The sequence below is a fragment of the Bufo bufo genome, chromosome 1 (assembly GCF_905171765.1).
Source record: "Bufo bufo chromosome 1, aBufBuf1.1, whole genome shotgun sequence".
In the NCBI taxonomy this organism is placed as follows: Eukaryota; Metazoa; Chordata; class Amphibia; order Anura; family Bufonidae; genus Bufo; species Bufo bufo.
In genome coordinates, this window is record NC_053389.1 from 407484093 (window position 1) to 407504504 (window position 20412).

General features: G+C 44.0%; 1 protein-coding gene across 2 annotated transcripts in view; it reads right to left on the reverse strand.

Annotated features, from left to right (window-relative positions):
- The window catches only part of PPP2R2B (protein phosphatase 2 regulatory subunit Bbeta), a 421403-nt gene that overhangs the window by 300120 nt on the left and 100871 nt on the right, over positions 1-20412 (reverse strand). The window contains exon 1 of one of the 2 annotated variants that reach the window (XM_040406236.1): positions 4709-4806. The exons of the other annotated variant lie outside the window; for it this stretch is intronic. The gene's annotated coding sequence lies outside the window, so the exon portion shown is untranslated. Of the gene's footprint in view, positions 1-4708; positions 4807-20412 lie in introns of those variants that run through there. 2 annotated transcript variants of the gene reach the window in all.

Below are 20412 nucleotides of genomic sequence, written 5' to 3' on the forward strand. Positions count from 1 at the left end.
GAACTGAGCGGTGGAAGGCAAGGGACGAATTTAAAGATCTGGGAAGTTCCTGTTTCCTGTCCAGAAGGGGGAGGATCTCTCACAGGTGCTGTCATGGGGCGTAATGGAAAAAACAATTTGATACATATGCAAATTAACCCGAGATGAGTCCTGTCCCTGAGATGAGTCATAGTAGACATATTAGGCATCTGTATCGACCGGATCTATAAAAATATCACATAACCTAACTCTTCAGGTGAACACCGTAAATATAAAAAAAATAAAAACGGTGTCAAAAATAAATTTTTTGTCACCTTACATCACAAAAAGTGTAATAGCAAGCGATCAAAAAGTTATATACACCCTAAAATAGTAACAGTCATCTCCCCCCCCCCCCCCAAAAAAAGAGCCCCCACATAAGACAGTCACCCAAAAAATAAAAAATAAATACAGCTTTCAGATTGTGGAGACACTAAAAAAATAAAAAATTAAATAAAAAGTGCTTTATTATGTAAAACTGAAACAACCAACCAAAATTTTGAATTGTCGGGTCCGTAACAACCTGCTCTATAAAAATACCACACGATCTAACCTGTCAGTTGAACTTTGTAAATAACAAAAAATAAAAAACGGTGCCAAAACAGCTATTTATTGCCACCTTATCCCGTAGTTTCCAAATTTGGTTCACTTTATTGAAGTTTCTACTTCAAATGTGACATGGCAGCTTAAAATTATCCCAGTGAAATCTGCCTTCCAAAAACCATATGGCGTTCCTTTCCTTCTGCTCAATACTGTGTGCCCGTACAGCAGTTTACGACCACATATGGGGTGTTTCTGTAAACTACAGAATCAGGGCAACAAATAAAGTTTTGTTTAACTGTTAACCCTTGCTTTGTTAGTGGAAATTTTTTTATTAAAATGGAAAATCTGACAAAAAGTGAAATTTCGAAATTTCATCTCCATTTCCATTAATTCTTGTGGAACACCTAAAGGGTTAACAAAGTTAGTAAAATCAGTTTTGAATACCTTGAGGGGTGTAGTTTCTAAAATGGGGTCATTTTTGGGTGGTTTATATTATGTAAGCCTCACAAAGTGACTTCAGACCTGAACTGGTCCTTAAAAAGTGGGTTTTGGAAATTTTCTGAAAAATTTCAAGATTTGCTTCTAAACTTCTAAGCCTTCTAACGTCCCCAAAAAATAAAATGGCATTCACAAAATGATGCAAACATGAAGTAGACATATGGGGAATGTAAAGTAATAACTATTTTTGGAGGTATTACTATGTATTATAGAAGTAGAGAAATATCTCAGAATGGCCTGGATAAGTCAAAGCGTTTTAAAGTTATCAGCACTCAAAGTGACACTGGTCAGATTTGCAAAAAATGGCCAAGTCCTTAAAGAGGACCTTTCACCGATTCTTACCCTATGAACTAACTATACAGATATGTAGAGAGGCGCCCGGGGATCTCACTGCACTTACTATTATCCCCGGGCGCCGCTCCGTTCTGCCGCTATGCCCTCCGGTATCTCCGCTCACTAAGTTATAGTAGGCGGAGATACCAGTCCCTAAGTTATGGTAGGCGGAGTCTGCCCTAGCGCTGGCCAATCGCAGCGCAGAGCTCACAGCCTGGAGGTTATTTTCTCCCAGGCTGTGAGATCTGCAATGCGATTGGCCAGCGCTAGGGCAGACTCCGCCTACCATAACTTAGGGAACGGAGATACCGGAGGGCATAGCAGGAGAACGGAGCGGCGCCCGGGGATAATAGTAAGTGCAGAGAGATCCCCGGGTGCCGCTCCACATGTATGTATACTTAGTTCATAGGGTAAGATTCGGTGAAAGGTCCTCTTTAAGGTGAAATAGGGCTGAGTCCTTAAGGGGTTAGGGGGGGTGCACACTTATGCAACCATATTATTTTATTTTTTCTTCCCCCCCACCTAAAAGATTTCAGTTTGTTTTTCAATTGAGTGGTATAGTTTATAGGTCACATTAAAGGGGGAAAATGTTCTGAAATGATTTATCTTTGTCTAATTCTTTTACAGCACAGAAACCTGACATTTTAACAGGGGTGTGTAGACTTTATATCCACTGTACATATAGCCGTCATATAGCAATGTGACAGGAAGATCTTCTGCCTGTGTGAGTTAGGTGATTATCATGTGTTTTTTTTAATGCAAAGTTAGGATGTGCAGAGCAGGGGCGGGGAAGGTCAGATTATTCACACCCACAAATACTGCTTTGCTGTAGCATGTAAACAAAGCAATAATAACAGAACCATGCAAAGGTGTAAGTATGGGTTGTTCTTTTAAGAAATCAAGCTTAACTAATGTATATATATGTCCTTCTGAGTTTTATAAAAAAAAATTTTTTCCCATAACTCGGATAACGCCTTTAAGGTGAAAAATGGCGGGGTCCTTAAGAGGTTAAAAGGCTATGAACACCTTTGGGCAATTTGTTTCATGATTGTATTTTAATCATTTGGAGCTGAACATTTTTTCTAATTTTTTATATTTTTTAGGTTTTCGCCTAAATGCACAGAATCTTGGTTTCAGCTTTATACTGAACCTGGTTGCTGCTCTAATGTCTCGTTCACAGCCCCTTTCCCTGAACTCCTGACAGCTCATAACCACTCATTTAAGCAAAATCCTTATAAGTTTGATAAGAATTTAGCTATAATGAGCATTTATGAGCTGTCAGGAGTTACCAGTAGATAACTGCTATACATTGAGCCTTTAGAGCAGTAACTTGACAGGTTCAGTAGGAAACAAACCAATATGCTCTGCATTAAAGGGGTTCTGCACTTTGTTTAAACTAATGATCTATCTTCTAGATAGATCATCAGCATCTGATCGGCGGTGGTCTGACACCTGGGACCCCCGCCGATCAGCTATTTGAGAAGGCAGCGGCGCTCCTGCTGCGCCGCGGCCTATTCACTGTTTACCGCTGGCCCAGTTACGCCATGACTAGTATCACTGGCCTGGGCGGGGCTAAGCTCCATTCAAGTGAACAGAGCTTAGCCCTGCCCAGGCAAGTTGATATTCGTCGTGACGTCACTGGGCCAGCGGTAAACAATGAGAAGGCTCCTGGAGCGCCGCTGCCTTCTCAAACAGCTGATCGGCGGGGGTCCCGGGTGTCAGACCCCCGCCGATCAGATGCTGATGATCTATCCAGAGGATAGATCATCAGTTTAAAACAAAGTGCAGAGCCCCTTTAAGACTAAAACTTAAACATTTTTTCATAAAGACCTAGTGAAAAATTGATAGCCCAAAACGTAAAATACAATAAAATAATTTTTTTTTTTTTTTTAAATACTGCTGAAGGTATTGATAGTCTCTAAAGTGAGTCAGTAATGCTTTACATACAATACAACACGCAGATTACATGTTATAGAGCAGAAGGAGCTGAGCAGATTGAAATATTAGTTTATGGGAGAAGGTTCCATATAACAATGTTATGTCTGGGGGCCCTAATCACGACAGCCAGCTAGGAATCCCTATTTCCAGCAGCAGTTCCCTGTCTGTCCACAACTGTATCTGTGTCCCTACGACGCAGTTGTAGCCTGGGCAGGTTCTAGCTTTTCTTCTGCTTGAGGTGAAAACTGAAATGTTGCCCCCATCCCTGTGCCAAATTCTCAATCCAACCCCTCCCCCACAGCCCTATTGCTAAATAGCTGAATTGGACATTACAAACTTCTTACATGCAGTTATGTCTCCCGTTTCCCCCAATACTGTGCCCACAGTGCTCCCCAATGCCCCAAAATACTATAAAATACAAAAAATAACATTTCCATACAGATTGTCCCCAAAGTGCACCCCAAAATCCCACCAATAGTAATAATTCTGTCCCAATGTGCCCTTACTAATCGTGCCTCCAATAGTGATGATACTCTCCAAGAGTGCCTATTGATAGCGTTGTCCTCCATATTGTACCCAATAACAAAGCCCCCACAGTATATTATATGCCCCCAATCGTGCCACCGGTATTTAATGCCCCTAATATTTATATCTGCTTACCTGTACTGCACCCAGTATATTTAATGTCCCCAAACTGCGCCCCCTGTATTTATAATGCCCCTTTTCTGAACTGCCCCAGTAGTGCCCCCTGTATTATAATGTCCCCCAGCAGTGCCCCCTGTATTACTATAATGCCCCCAGTATTCAATGTTCCCAATATTTATAATTGGTCCCCTGTAGTACCTCTAATATGTTTATTGTCCACAAGTAGTGCACCTCTTTCAACTGTCTCCAGCAGTGCCTCCTATATTACTACAATTTCCTCCAGCAGAGCCCCCTTTATTTATAATGCCCTCCCCTCTGTACTGCAGCTAGTAGTTAAGGGAAGAAAAACAAAATAAAAAATGCCTAAGACCTGACGCAGGAGATCGCATTGATTACTGTCGCCTACACTCTTGTACTGCCTCATAGGCTTTAGGCCTATTGGCCTGAGGCTTACCAGAGTGAACATTGGGGACGGGAACCATAGGCTTCTGTGCCCTGCTGCCAGAGGCAAGATATGGCGCTGTCTAACTCTTTTATATAACTTGTACTGTATTCATTTAAATCACTGTTTTTTTCTGTCTTAGGAGTCCACAGAGCTAACCTACTCAGTGAATGACAGCCTTCCCAGTATGTCTTTTCATACAAATAGCTATCCATCAATGATCGGACCGCCCACAGTACTCCTAAGCCCAAAAACAGCAGTTAAGTAAATGAATGAAAAATCTCTACCCACAAAATTATCTATCAGTCTGTTCATCTCCTCCTACTGTATAACATGCTTCCTGCAAATGGGGATCCATGTTCAGAGTGACACATTCTCTTTAATACCAAGCAAATCTGAAAGACACAAGACGATTTGTAAAGCAACACTTAAGATTACTGTGTACAGTACACCGTGACAGGGATTATTTGGATCCAGGCATACAAATTCTGAGAGTGGATTATCAGACTAGGTGACAGGGAAGGCACAACAATCCTCAGCACCCTTTGCCACCCATTGCCAGATTACACAAAGAAAAAGTATTAATATAAAAGTATGTTGATCAATACTGAAAAATATGCTGCATTAAACATATCACTATAGATATCCCCACTTCAGTATTTGGTCAGTATTCACCTGTGCATAACGGGACATGCAGTGCCATATGCTGCAAATCTCTTCACAGAATAGTGCGAAATCTGCAGGAAATCCACAGCTAAATAAGTGCCAAGTCACATAGAAATCATGCAAAATAACTTCTGGCAAAAAGAAAGGATCTTTTTTCCTGCTTTGTTTGCTTGTGCATTTTATTGCAAGTCAATTAGGGTATTTATCACAAAGGAACCACAATGGGTACGACGAGGACAGAACGACAGATTCATGGTCCAGTTTTGATGAACATGCAGGTGCATCTCAATAAACTAGATCATTGTAAAAGGTAATTTATTTCAGTTATTCAATTCAAGTGAGCTCATATTATATATATTCATTATACACAGAGTGATTTCATTTAATGTTGATGATTATGGATTACAGCTAATGAAAACCCATAAGGTCAGTATCTCAGAAAATTTGAATATTGTGAAAAAGTCCAATATTGTAGACTCTGCAAAAGGTTTCCCAAGCCTTTAAATGGTCCCTTAGTCAGTAGGCTACACAATCATGGGGAAGACTGCTGACTTGACAGTTGTCCAGAAGACAGTCAATGACACCCTCCACAAGGAGGGTAAGCCACAAAAGTTAATTGCTAAAGAAGCTGGCTGCTCAGTGGGTTCTGTATCCGAACATACTAAGGCAACTTTCACACTGGCGTTTTGGCTTTCCATTTGAGATCCGTTCAGGGCTCTCACAAGCGGTCCAAAACAAATCAGTTTGCATTCTAATGCATTCTGAATGGAAAAGGATCCTCTCAGAATGTATCAGTTTGCATCAGTTCAGTCTCCATTCCGCTTTGGAGACGGACACCAAAACACTCCTTGCAGCATTCGTCTGATGAAACTGAGCCAAACAGATCCGTCCTGACACACAATCTAAGTCAATGGGGACGGATCCGTTTTCACTGACACAATCTGGCACAATAAAAAACGGATCTGTCCTCCATTGACTTTCAATGGTGTTCAAGACGGATCCGTCTTGGCTATGTTAAAGAGAATACAAAATGATCCGTTCTGAACGGATGCAGGCGTTGGTATTATCTGAACGGATCCGTCTATGACCGATCCGCACAAAACGCGAGTGTGAAAGTAGCCTTTAGGCTCAGTTCACACCTGAGCGTTTTACAGCGCGTTCCTACGCGCTGTAAAACGCTCAACAAGGAGAAACCAGAGCTTCCCTATGGGAATGATTCTCACCTGGGCGTTTTACAGCGCGTACGATCGCGCTGTAAAACACCCGACGCTCAAACAAGTACATGAGCGTTTTTTCGGGCGTTTGTCGCGCGTTCCCGTACATAGACTTTCGGGAACGCGCAACAATGTGTGTTTGCTTGTCTCTGTATGCGCGATTGTAAACGCCCGCACAATCGCGCATACAGAGCGCTCCTTTCAGAACGCTCCGGTGTGAACCCAGCCTAATGGAAAGTTGAGTGGAAGAAAAAAAAAAAAGTGTGGTAGAAAAAGGTGCACAAGCAACAGGGATAACCACAGCCTTAAAAGAATGGTCAAGAAAAGGCCATTCAAGAATTTAGGTGAGACTCACAAGGAGTGGACTGCGGCTGGAATCAGTGCTTCAAGTGCCACCACACACAGACATATCCAGGACAGGGTCTACAACTGTCACATTCCTTGTGTCAAGCCACTCATAACCCAGAGACAACGTCAGAGGCGTCTTACCTAGGGTAAGGAGAAACAGGACTGGACATTTGCTCAGTGGTCCAAAGTCCTGTTTTCAGATTAAATTAAATACTGCATTTAATTTAGAAATCAAGGTCCCAGAGTCTGGAGGAAGAGTGGAGAGGCACACAATCCAAGTTGCTCGAGTTCCATTGTGAAGTTTCTACAGTCAATGATGGTTTGGGCAGCCATGTCACCTGCTGGTGTTGGTCCACTGTGCTATATCAAGTCCAAAGTCATTACAGCCATCTACCAGGAAATTTTAGGGCACTTCATGCTTCCCTCTGCTGACAAGCTTTATGGAGATGCTGATTTCATTTTTCAGCCGGACTTGGCACCTGCCCACACTGCCAAAGGTACTACCTGGTATAATAACCACAGTATTGCTGTTCTTGATTGGCCAGCAAACTCGACTGAGCTAAACCCCATAGAGAACCTATGGAGTATTGTTAAGAGGAAGATGAGAGACACCATGTCCAGCAAATTGTGCTACATTAGCTCTTCTTTAGGACTGGACCAGACAGGATAGCCTTCTCTCTGCAGGTGACTATGGTTGCCTATGTCATACGTTCACTAGTTATCCTTCTATGGACCACTTTTCCTAGCCATCACAACCTGACCCTCGCTCAGATTATTATTATTATTATTTTTTTTTACTGATGATCTATCCTCAGGATAAGTCAATAGTGTCTGATTGATGGGGGTCTGAAACCTGGGACCCCTGCCGATCTGCTGTTTGAGAAGACACAGTAGTGCTGCAACCTTCTCTCAGATCACCAGGCACAGCACTGTCCATTTGATCGCAGCCCAGTCCCATTCACTTTAATGGTGCTGAGCTGCGCCTAGGCTATGTGTACTGATGAATGTGACATCACATGGCCTACGCAAAGCTGGAGAAAGCTGCGGTATTATTGCCAGCTCCGGTGCCTTCTCAAACAGCTGATTGGCGGAGGCTCAGGGTGTTGAACTCCCACCGATCAGATACTTATGATCTATCCAGAGGACAGGTCATCAGTACAAAAAAAAAAAAACTTTTGGAAAACCCCTTTTAAGAACGCTTGTTGCCTAATATATCCCACCCCTTGACAAGTACAATTGTCACCAGATAATCATGGCTATTCTTCAACTGTCAACGGTTGATTTCAGTCACCTTTTACATCAGAAAACTGGCATAAAAGATGATAAAGCCACTGGGTAAACTGGGTTGCGTAGAGACACCACTTGCAAACATAGGGTTTACAAAGTTTTTATGCCATAAAAATTGGCATTAGGGGGGGGGATGATAAATTTCCACCAAAACCTAATTTTTTTTCTTCTGCTAATATACAACAGACTCAGCAGCAGAGATAAATGAAAACCAGGAGTACACCCAATGTTTCAAAAGATCTATTGTTCCCGTAGGGAACAAACTGTGTTAAAGGACACAGCATTAATCTAGAGCGCTGCAAGCCAATATTGTCAGTGTTTTCAAAAATATCAGTCAGGGGAGAGACTGTGATCATACCGTCATCTGACATGGAGAGGGAACGCAAGATAAATGCTCACAGAACATCACATACTGAGACTTTCTTTCTATGTTGCAGCAAGGCCTGCAGATGATCGATCAACATTACCGCTGCCTCAGCCTCAAGCAGCTTTACAGATTGCCAACATTAACCCTTTCATTACAAACACACAGATACATTAAAACAGCTGCATTGATAGATTATTTTTATTAGCACAGAATTATATTCCGCAGGGCTTTACAATCAGAGTGTTCATGTACAAACAATCATACATTACATAGCAATAGACAAGTCAACAATTAAAACAAGAGGAATGAAGGCCCTGCTCTCAAGAGCTTGCAATCTATGAGGAGATAGGGGTGACACCAATGGTATGAAGTGCTTGTTTTGTACCATGGTCCAGCCATCCGAACACAAATAAGGAAGTAGATATAAAGCTGCATGGGCCGTCACCAGCCGATTGATAAACCCTGACTCACCTGCTCCCGTCCACTCTCTGGCTCTGGTCAGCAGTCTCACAGTCCCTGGCCTGTAAACCTCCAGAGAAATGGGGTCAATGACTGGCTTCAGCAGAGATGTGTCTACAAGTGGCGTGTGACCCAGTAGTGACCTGCTGCTTGGGGACAGGTCACCACTTAAGCCAGTCATTGGTTGCAGCGGTGCACATGACCACACCCATTCAGGATGGGGACTGGAAGACCTCTGAACAGAGTGGCGAGTATTACTTTTTCAACAGGTACAACATGCTGTAGGGTCTGTTAAAGTCCTGAAGGCTATACAATCCTTTTAAGACCTTGACTACAGAGCAATTTGCGCTATTGTTACCTAGGTCAAGTTAGACAAAACGGGTGGAAGACCTGTCACCAACTAACACGTCTCGGCTTATAACTACTTGTATCCCCCATGCAATAAGAATTTTGGAGCATCCATCCTTATAACTGCATGTTGTTCCAACTATAAATTTATAAATACGTTGACAACTGGGTGCTACCATTTCCCTGCCAAAAGGGTGTGTCCCTACACAGTCTGCCACTGGTAGTACTGATGGGATATAGTCCCACTGTATGTTAATTTATTCATTTCTAGTAGGATTAAGAGAAAAATAGCAAGAGGTTCCAAAACTGTTATGTGGAATACAATTATACAAGAAAAACAGACAGACGTTCTCTTCAGATGAGCTGGAGTAAGATGCACCACATTTATAAAGAGACACAGGCCTGTTCATTTTGGGGGAGTCCTTTGGGTAGAGTCCATGATCTTATTTTAGGTAGGGGTACCAGGAGGTAGGACCACCACAATCTAAAGCCTCATGCACACGTCCGTGGAACACGGACTGTGAGATACCGGGCTGGATTCCTGCCGAGTGCAGGAGCGCACGGCGTCATTAGTTGCTATAACGCCGTGCGCCCGCTGCTGTACAGTAATAGCAACCAATGACGCCGTGCGCTCCTGCACTCAGCAGGAATCCAGGCCCGTATCTCACGGTCCGTGTTCCACGGACGTGTGCATGAGGCTTAATAGTTCCACATATGTGGAATAATCCTTAAAGGGGTTGTCTCATCTCAAACAATGGGGACATATGGCTAGGATATGCTCCCATTGTCTGAGGTGGAGATCCCACAGTTGGGACCCGTACCTATATTGAGAACGGAGCCCCGAAAGTGGTGGAGGACGCACTGTGCTTACGCAGCCACCCTACATTCATTTCTCTGCTTTTTCCGATGGGCCCATAGAAGTGAATGGGAGCGGTGGCCGGTCATGTCGGTGCACTCCCATTCACTTCTATAGGGAGAGAGCTTGGTGGTGGCCAGACCAGAGTCCTCCAGCCACTACTTTGCGGGGCTCCGTTCCCTATATGACAATAGGGGCATACCCTAGCAATCAGACAACCCCTCAGGGGCGTTGCTAGGCCAAAAAATTCGGGGCCTGGGCCCCTGATGTTTTGTCCCAAGCCCCGAATGTACTGCCTGCCAGGTGGCCAGGCTGTATTGAATCTAATGCACTAGAAGAGCTGAAGGACCTGTGAATACATCACTGTCCATGTGATCAGTGATGAAGGCAGTGGTTGAGGACCTGTGATGTCACCATCATGTGACCAGTCCAGAAGAGGATTGCGCTCGGCAGTGAAGAGAAGTCTAGGGAAAAAGGTGTGGTGAAGTCTTCTATCAAAAAAGGTAAGTAAAGGAGTAGATTCTCAGCTTGAGAGGCAGAGTAATGCTGCTGGGAGTTTTGGTTATTTAACTGGGGGATGAAGGGCTGAAGGGAGGGATGTTATTTACATGGGACTAAATGTTGGCAGGGTGATGGGACTATGTTGAAGGCAGCTGTGAGAGGAAGTGATGTTATTTACATGGGACTGTATTTGTGAGGAGTGAAGAGAAATGTGAATCCATCTTGTTTACCATAAATATGTAAAGAATTGTTATAACATCTCACCCACACACTGTTTCTAGTTCCCCCACTGGGAGTTAGGTTTGCTTATCTGTCCCAGGAAAGATTCTGGGAATCCCCCAGAACTAGTACAAACGTTCTTGCCTTATTCAGGGTCATTCGGCACAACTGCGTCCATTCTTATATGTGACTAATTAAAACCTATTCTTTCTGCTTACTGCACGTGCACATACCATATAAGGATGTTCCGGTAGTATGTGTATGAGCAACAATGTGTATCTTTATGATTGGTTTAACGCTGTTGTTATGCAAACTTTTCTACTGCCTATATAAGGCAAAGCAATAGCATAATAAAGTTAGAGTATTTCTCAGTGATACCTGTGTTTGTGTGTGTCATGTTCTTGCTAGCTGAGAAATATCTCTCCTGACGTCAGTGACATCAAACCAAGGTGGTCGTAGAGGTCCAGAAAGGTCCAAATCCTTTCAGTTTGGGGGCTCCGTCCGGGATAGAGAAGGCCATCCTCGTGTCCGGTAAGAGAGACATCCCTTTTGTCCACTGCCCGGTCCGAGGGCACTGGCCACATCTCTACCCGTGTGTTTTTTTTATTTTTATTATGTATTCGGGATACATTGTAAAGCCTTAAAAATAGACTCAGAGTTTATAATAAGCACTTGGAGTACTTTCATGAATGAGGCCGGCACTTGGAGTGCCACGCACGGCAAAGGATCTCAGGGAGATCTATCCGTAAGTTGTTTTGTGTCAGGGACACACCATAGGATCTCAGGAAGATCTATTTACTTTATCCAACTGTCGACAGAGATTTTTTAGTACCAGGGGTACATGTAAGAGAACAGTTTTTGGTTTGACGCATACCTATATTTAGAGTATAAGATACATAGAGTGTTAAGATGCATCTGTTTGTGTGATAGCTATTGTTCTGGTGGTAAGTGTAAGAACATATCTCACTGTAATATTATCACTCTGTCATTTGGTGAATTTTCTTACTGTGGGTGAAGGAAAATCTAAGTGTGAGTTTCCCCCTCCCAACATAGGGACTGCAGACTGCAAATAGTGACAGCCTAGTTCTCCTTCCCAGTCTCATGCTGACTGTAAAGCAGCGCGTTTTCTCATGGACCTCAGACAAAATACAAGACTTTGAGAAACACATATGAGAAGGAGGCAGCGGGATGCTTTGAGATCAGGAAGATACAGACCCCCACACATAGTTACAAAAGTTCAGAAGCCAAAACCGTGAGCAAACAGACAGCCGAGACATTTCTCAGTTGCTTTCAACGATCCCTGCAGATGCTGTCTGTTTCAGTGTGATAGATCTGAAAAATGCTTTCTTCTCTATCCCGGTTAACAAGCAGACCAGACTCCTTTTTGCTTTTTCCTTTGAGGGTCGTCAACTCACCTGGTGCAGGATGCAACTTTTAGAAGCCATAATATTTCCCTCACAGATTGCAATTGTCCACTGCAGGGCGCATACTGGTGGTAAAGATCATGTGTCCCAAGTCAATGCGCTGGCAGACGCGGAGGCCAAGAAGGCTGCACTGATGGCCCCGGCCACATTGCAAATGGTGAATTTAGTACCTCCTTCACTTGAGTTAACTCAGATGCTTGTGGATCTCCAGTCCTCGGTTACTGATGATGAAATGGCAGATTGGTGTTATCCAATCTTGCAGAAGAATCCTAGGACAGGATTAATCTGCAAAGAGGGGAAACCATGCATACCACAGCACAGCTCCCCTCTGTTCATTGCACATTTTCATGGAGTAGGACACAACAGCATTCAAACAACACACATGCTGCTAGCAAAGAACTTCTATATTAGGCTACTTTCACACTACCGTTCAGAGCGGGGCCGTCTGATGTCTGCACAGACGGATCCGCTCCTATAATGCAGACGTTTGTATCCATTCAGAACGGATCCGTCTGCATTATAGTTTAAAAAAAAATTCTAAGTCTGAAAGTAGCCTGAACGGATCCGTCCAGACTTTACATTGAAAGTCAATGGGGGCGGATCCGTTTGAAGATTGAGCCATATTCTGTCATCTTCAAACAGATCCGTCCCCATTGACTTACATTGTAAGTCTGGACGGATCCGCTTGCCTCCGCACGGCCAGGCGGACACCCGAACGCTGCAAGCAGCGTTCAGGTGTCCGCTTGCTGAGTGGAGCAGAGGCTGATCGCTGCCAGACTGATGCATTCTGAGCGGATCCGCCTCCACTGAGAATGCATTGGGGCAGTACGGATGCGTTCGGGGCCGCTTGTGAGCCCCTTCAAACGGAGCTCACAAGCGGACACCCGAACGCTAGTGTGAAAGTAGCCTTATAGGCATTAAACAGTTAGTGTCAGATTATGTGGGAAGGTGTATCACATGTTTGAGGAACAACCCAAACACCAATGTAAAAAGATTGATTAAAGCCCTAAGTGAAATTGAGGAAAAAGTTGCTTGTAAGTCTCCTTGTCTTCCACAGGAACCAACTCACCCATTCCAAGTGGGAGATATTGTGCTGATAAAGAAATTAAAGAAAGAAAAATTCGCAGGAGACTTCACCTACGGACCACCGACTACAGTGGTAGCCGTGACCCGCACAGCTGTACTTACAGAAGAAGCACCTACCTGGGTCGACGCCACCAGAGTGAATCTGGTAAAGGAGGCACCCCAAAAGGAGGTAATAACGGGGGCAGACAGTCCTGACCTCGAAAAAGGACAAGGTGAGGTACTAACGGGAGCAGACAGCTCTGACCTCCACCAGGATGCACTCCCTCAATTCTGGAAGATGGCACAGACAGTCCACTTGGACTGTGGGATTACTGATGATCCTAATGACTCTGCCGGAGGATAACAAAGCTGAAGTTGCTATAACTCAGAAAGGTGGAATCACTACCTTCTGGTACAATTCCTCCAGTACTCACGTTGCAACTTACTCCTTCTGTTTATGCAGCATAATGAAGTGCAGTCCTTCCACGAGATGCGGCAACCACTATAAGAAAGGACAGGCTTATATCTGCATTACTGACCCTTATTGGGGTAATAGATGCGCATACTGGGGGTCAGTAGGATGGAATACAGGAGAAGACTGGGGGTATAAACCACAGAATGCCCTTAATCGAAAGGATAAGAATCGTAAATCCTTGATTAATAGAATGACAATTATCAACGGAGGGGACTGTCACATAGATGTTAGGGCATGCCCACCCTGTAGGATATAGGCTAAGATGGTGTCTGAGATGAAAATAATTATAAACATAGAAAACCCCAACAAAGGTGATGAAGGAGATTACGTGCTGGGATGGTACTTTCACAACATGGGGGGGGGGGGGCAGAGATTTCAATAGTCACCAAACACTTTGAAATAAGAGATATGTGTCAATCCTCAGAATGGACATACACTCAGAAACAACCATACCCTCTAAAAACCCATATACAGTCCCTAGGAAACATACTGGCTATTTCTGACCCTACCTATGAGGATACCCTGGCAGCAGAAACTGGGTTCTCTGATGCCAACCTATGGTTAGAAGGGATGAAGTATAGTGCAGCTTCAGTAAATAAAAGTAATTGTTATATATGTGGGACCGCTAAGCCTCACCTAGGTACCGTGCCCTTATTATTGCCTTCTAGTGTTAAGGAATGTTTTTTGCAATTATTCTCAAATTCATCTAGTAACCAGTCTGCATGTGAAGAATGGAAGCAAAAATATCCACTCCTCAAAAAAACTCCCTGCCCTGGTGCAGGTATACATATCTATCCTGGTAACTATACCTGCCACAGAGGGGGAGATCAAGGTAGATCCCTGGGTAAGTTCACTGAAGGATACTGTGCAACTTACAGTGAAACAGATACTTCCCTCACACAGAATCAAGTATACTCGATTGGAGATGTATATTGGATCTGTGGGGATGGAAAGATAAGATCTAGACTAGAGGGTTCCTTGAAAGGTGAATGTGCCCTTGCTAAAGCCATCATGAACATACACATCTTCACTGAAAATGAAAAAGACACCAACACACATATACGCAACCGTCGCGCCCTCCCAAAAGGTAGCTTCGACCCACACGTGTATATTGTTGCAATCGGGGTCCCAAGAGGGGTCCCTGATGAATTCAAGGCCAGAGGTCAGGTGGCAGCAGGATTTGAATCCATAATTCCCCACATAACAATAAACAAAAATGTAGACTGGATCAACTATATTTACTATAATCAACAAAGGTTTGTAAACTACACCGGGGATGCGTTACAGGGTGTAGCAGAACAGTTACAGGCAGATTCCATTATGACATTTCAAAACCGCATGGTACTCGATATGATACTTGCAGAAAGAGGTGGTGTCTGTAAGATATTGACAGACCCCTCATCCTGCTGCACGTTCATACCCAACAACACCAGCCCTAATGGTAAGGTCACACTGGCAATAAAGAAACTCGAGGATTTATCAATCGAGCTCAAAAGAAACTCAGGTATCGATAACCCTTGGGATCAGTATTTTGGCTGGTTCACTACCTGGAAACAGGCACTTGTACAGTTGGGAATCATTATCCTGATAGTTATTATAGTAATAGCATTAGTTGCAACATGTATCATACCATGTGTACGGAAACTGATAATGAAAGAAGTATCAAATATGTCATTTTATGAGACCCTGCTGCCTAATCCTGAAGACAACTCACCTGAAGGATATAGAAAATATCTGGCGGTATACAGGGAAAAGGGCAAGGGTAAGAACCATATTATCTAAGAAATTTGGTTCTAAGAGGGGATTGAAGAGAAATGTGAATCCATCTTGTCTGCTCTAAATATGTAAAGAATTGTTATAACATCTCACCCACGCACTGTTTCAAGTTCCCCCGCTGTGAGTTAAGTTTCGCTTATCTGTCCCAGGACAGATTCTGGGAATCCCCCAGAACTAGTACAAACGTCCTTGCCTTATTCAGGGTCATTCGGCCCAACTGCATACATTCTTATATGTGACTGATTAAAACCTATTCTTTCTGCTTACTGCACGTACACATACCATATAAGGATGTTTCGGTAGTATGTGTATGAGCAACAATGTTTATATTTTATGATTGCATAACAACAGCGTTAAACCAAACTTTTCTACTGCCTATATAAGACCAAGCTATAGCATAATAAAGTTAGAGTATTTCTCAGTGATACCTATGTGCAGTGGCGTAGGGATCGCCATAGCAACCATAGCAGTGGCTATGGGGCCCGTCCGTGCCGACTTCTGTTGATTTTTTATTTATTTTTTTAATTTCCACACACACTACACACAGGCAGCCAGGCCCGAGCCGCGGACCGCCCGCCCTCTACACTAGACTAGTGTAGTGGACGGGACGCGGGCGGTCCGAGGCTCGGGCCTGGCTGGGGAGGAGTCAGGACTGGAGCAGGGTGCACGCAGGGCCTACACAGTGGATGCGGACGTTCGAGCCAGGCCACTGAGAACTCAGAAGATCCGATAGTATATTCTAACCCCCAGGCGTTCCCATGGTGACAGGGACGCTTGCCTGGGGGTTAGAATATACAGGGCCACGCCGCTCACAGCAGTATATTTATAAACTAATCAGTAACTACTTTAACTTTAATAATTGCTCATTGCTGAGCTCTTTACTTGGATTTTTTGGATATCTTACTCTGTAGGCTCCTCCGGTAACAGCAGGCAGTGCGGGGGGCGGCGCTCACTCACTGACGTCACGCGCCTGCTCCTCCCACTAGGCGGCGCAGGTGCGTGACGTCAGTGAGTGAGCGCCGCCCCCCGTACTGCCTGCTGTTACCGGAGGAGCTAAGACAGAGTAAGATATCAAAAAAATCCAAGTAAAGAGCTCAGCAATGAGCAATGATTAAAGTTAAAGTAGTTACTGATTAGTTTATAAATATACTGCTGTGAGCAGCGTGGAGGGGGATCTGTGGATGGCACTGTTTAGGGGGGGATTTGTGGATGGCACTGTTATGAGGGGGGGGGATCTGTGGATGGCACTGTTATGAGGGGGGGGGGGGGGGGGGGATCTGTGGATGGCACTGTTTAGGGGAGGGGGGAATCTGTGGATGGCACTGGGGGGGGGGGGGGGGCATGCATTTCTAGCTACGCCCCTGCCTGTGTGTGTCATGTTATTGCTAGCTGAGAAATATCTCTCCTGACGTCAGTGACATCAAACCAAGGTGGTCGTAGAGGTCCAGAAAGGTCCAAATCCTTTCAAAGAGGATGTAGATAGAGATAGATGTTATTTACATGGAACTGTATATTGGAGAGGACTGGAGAGATGGTGTCATGTTAATTACATGGAACTCTACGTCGAAGGGAGGGAAATAGTATTGCTATTTACATGGGACTATATGGTGGAAGGGCTGAGAAATCAATTTCTGAGGGCACTAAAGGGAGGAATATAGGAGCATTATAAATACTGGGGGAACTTCAGGGCGAGCATTATAACAGTAGGAGGCAGTATAAATACTGGGGGCACTGTAGGGGCATTTTAAATCAAGGGGACATTAGGCATTCTTATTTCTACTGGGGGGGGGCATTTTTCTTCAGGATAGTATTTAGGGGTATTAGGGGGCACAGCGAGCAGCAGGATAACACTGTTGGGACTCCAGGTTGGGGGATGATGATAGAAATGCGAGTAAGCTAAGATATCTGTGTGTCAAACTCTGCAGAGATGAGACATGGCTGAAAAATGTTGTCTGGGCCGAATGGAGAAGATGACAGAGAAGATGTACATCAGAGGAAACATCACCTGGGAGGCTCTGGATGTGACAGGTATATGCTGCTGTATAGCAAACACAGTAAAATGGGGAGTGCGGGGGTGGGTCGACTTAGAGAATTGGGTCATATTCATTGGGGCTTGGGTCCCAGAGCTTTTGAGACCCTAGCAACCCCTTAAAGGATCTATTCACTTTTACACCCAATTTTCAAACGCTCTACAAATGCAAAAAAAAATAATACCTTTCACACTATACAGTAAATGAGTCTACAGCTCCTATGCAAAGCAAGGTTTCAAGTTTTTGGTACAGAATCCTCACAAAGAGCTTTTGTTTCAAAACAAGATTCTTTCAAAAAGCGTTTACGAATACACATTTGTGAGGTAAAAAAAACTGCTTAAATCGAGGGGCATGGCCAGCAGAGCATGGAGTGAGCTCAGTCTTAGCACGGCTCCGGCGCTACAGCTCTGAGACGGCGGCTCAAAGCGCATCATCCCCACTCAAAAACTGCCTGCACCTAGACAAGCAAGTACTGACTCACCCGGTCATGACGAGGACTCTGAGAAAAGCGGCCACGGGCAACAAGCAACAAGCACTTCACAAGATGGTGGCATGCTGCGAAGGCAAGAGGAGGCAGCACATGTAGCAGGCTCTGCTGTAGGCACCCAGCCACATGCGTCCCCTACACAGGGGCCCTTGCTGCAGTACCCTGCTTCCTCCCCCAACAGCTCAGGGACGCATTTTCTTAATACCATGTAGGGGGAGAGTGTGGCAACACCACATGTCAGCCATGAGTCCTCTCCAGGGCAGCTCTTTACAACTGATGGGAGACCCCTAGTACAAGCAGTGCCACTGGATCAAAGATATGGTAAATGTTCAAATGCAATGTACCCACAGCATTATTCTAATATTAATAACCCTGACACAGATAGACCAGTTACAGAATCGTTCCTTAAAGCACTAATGAGTGACTTGAGGTCCTCTTTGCAAGCGGACTTTCATACTATGTTAACACCTTCGCATAAGGAAATCTCAGAAGTGGGAAATTGCACATCCCATTTAGAGAATAAAATGTCTGAATTTGCTAAAGCTCATAACGAGCTGGTGGACACTACCAATAAAAAAGATGAGGAGTTGGCGGCCCTCCACGCAAAAGTGATAGACTTGGAAGACAGGTTTCGTCGCAATATACGATTCCGGAAGCGGTGAAACCTGACCAACTGCACGAATTCTTGACAGACTTTTTACGGTTTTGTTACCTACTGCATCTCCAACTGAGCTCTTCATTGATGGGGCTCAAAGAATACCAAAACCTAAAAGATTGCCAGCAGACATCCCTAGGGATGTAATAGCGCGCATTACTTTCTATCATATTAAAGAACACCTTATGGCTGCTGCTCGCAACAATCCGGTAGTACCAGAAAGATTTTGCTACGTTTCTCTCTACACCGACTTGTCTGCAGCCACTCTCAGTAGACTTCGGGAATTCCAGAAAGCTATAAAAATCCAGAGACAGCACAGAATTCCATATAGATGGGGCTTTCCAGCTTAATTGTTGATATCCAGAGAAGGAGGCAAGCTGGTGGCGTCCACTCCATCAGAAGCTCTACAATTGATCTCTAAATGGAACTTATCTGTACCTCATGGATCTGTGACACCATCAAAACCTGCCTCTCCAACGCACTTGAAAGAAGAATGGACCACAGTCAGGCAGAGTTCTCCAAATGACTGAACATGATCATGAGCAAATAAGCTTTCATTTTTTTCCCTTAGGGAATAATCCTTCATCGTCTTAGGCCTGTATAGCCGAATCTGGGACTTTTTGTATTTCCCCCTAATAACGCCACTTTCCATCTGATATAGGCGTTACGTGTTCCTTGAGATGAGACCCACGTTTTTTGATCTACAGTTTAATGTTTATGTATTTGTTGTTTGTTCTTATTCCTTTTTTGTAGCCGGAGAAAACATTTCACTGCAACTTAAAAATCCCTGGTGCCTGAAATCGTGTAGGTCGCCAGTGATTTGGGTGAGTGGAGGTCTCCAACTAGCGGTCTTACTGGTACATTATAATGTACTTACATTTACTTGAATTAATGCTAAAGGTTAAAATAGCCCATTCAAGAGATCTCAGTTATGGCGGGAGGCCATTAAAACTAAATCCGACATCCTTTGTGTACAAGAGACATTTGCTTGCAGGCGACCTTCACAGACTCAAACATAAGCGTTTTGCTGTTATAATTTTAGCAACTGCGGATTCAAAAAAGAGAGGAGTCTTTAGCAATACGGGATACTATAGCATTCAAGCTAATAGACTCTTGCACAGATGAAGGGGGCAGATATGTGATCTTAATCTGTGAACTTCATAACGTGGTATACACTCTAGTAGCTGTATATGCTCCCAATAAGAATCAACTTAGATTTTTCAAGAGACTTTGAGAGGGTGGGGACAGTCAGGAAGGGGTCACTTCTTTATATAGGGGATTTCAACTCACTTAGGTGGCCTGAACTAGATTCCTCGGCATCTCTAAAACTACTCTCCCCTCTAAGGTATTTTGCCTAACGCAAAAAGAAGGATTATTAGATGTATGGAGGTTGAAACACTCCACCGAAAGGGATTTTGGTTTCTTTTCCTCTGCTCATAAAACGTATTCTAGAATATACCTATTCCTGACAGACTATACCACCTATCGAAGGATGACATCCTGCATGATAGGTCACATAGAATGGTCGGACCATGCCCCTATCTCCGTTATGATCTCGGAGCAATATAACCCTCCTCCCACTATACCTTGGAGAATTAATGGAAGGATTTTACATTCTTCCAAATATATACCCCAGTCAAGGACGACTCGAAAAGTACTTCTCTTTTAATGATCGGGGAGATACGGGCATTGCTCCATTTTGGTGTACTTATAAAGCCTTTATTCGTGGTCATTATATTAGTATAGCATCCCAGGACAAAGCAGAGCGGGAGGCCCAGTGTTTGCATCTTACGGACTATTATACAGCTCACCCAAATG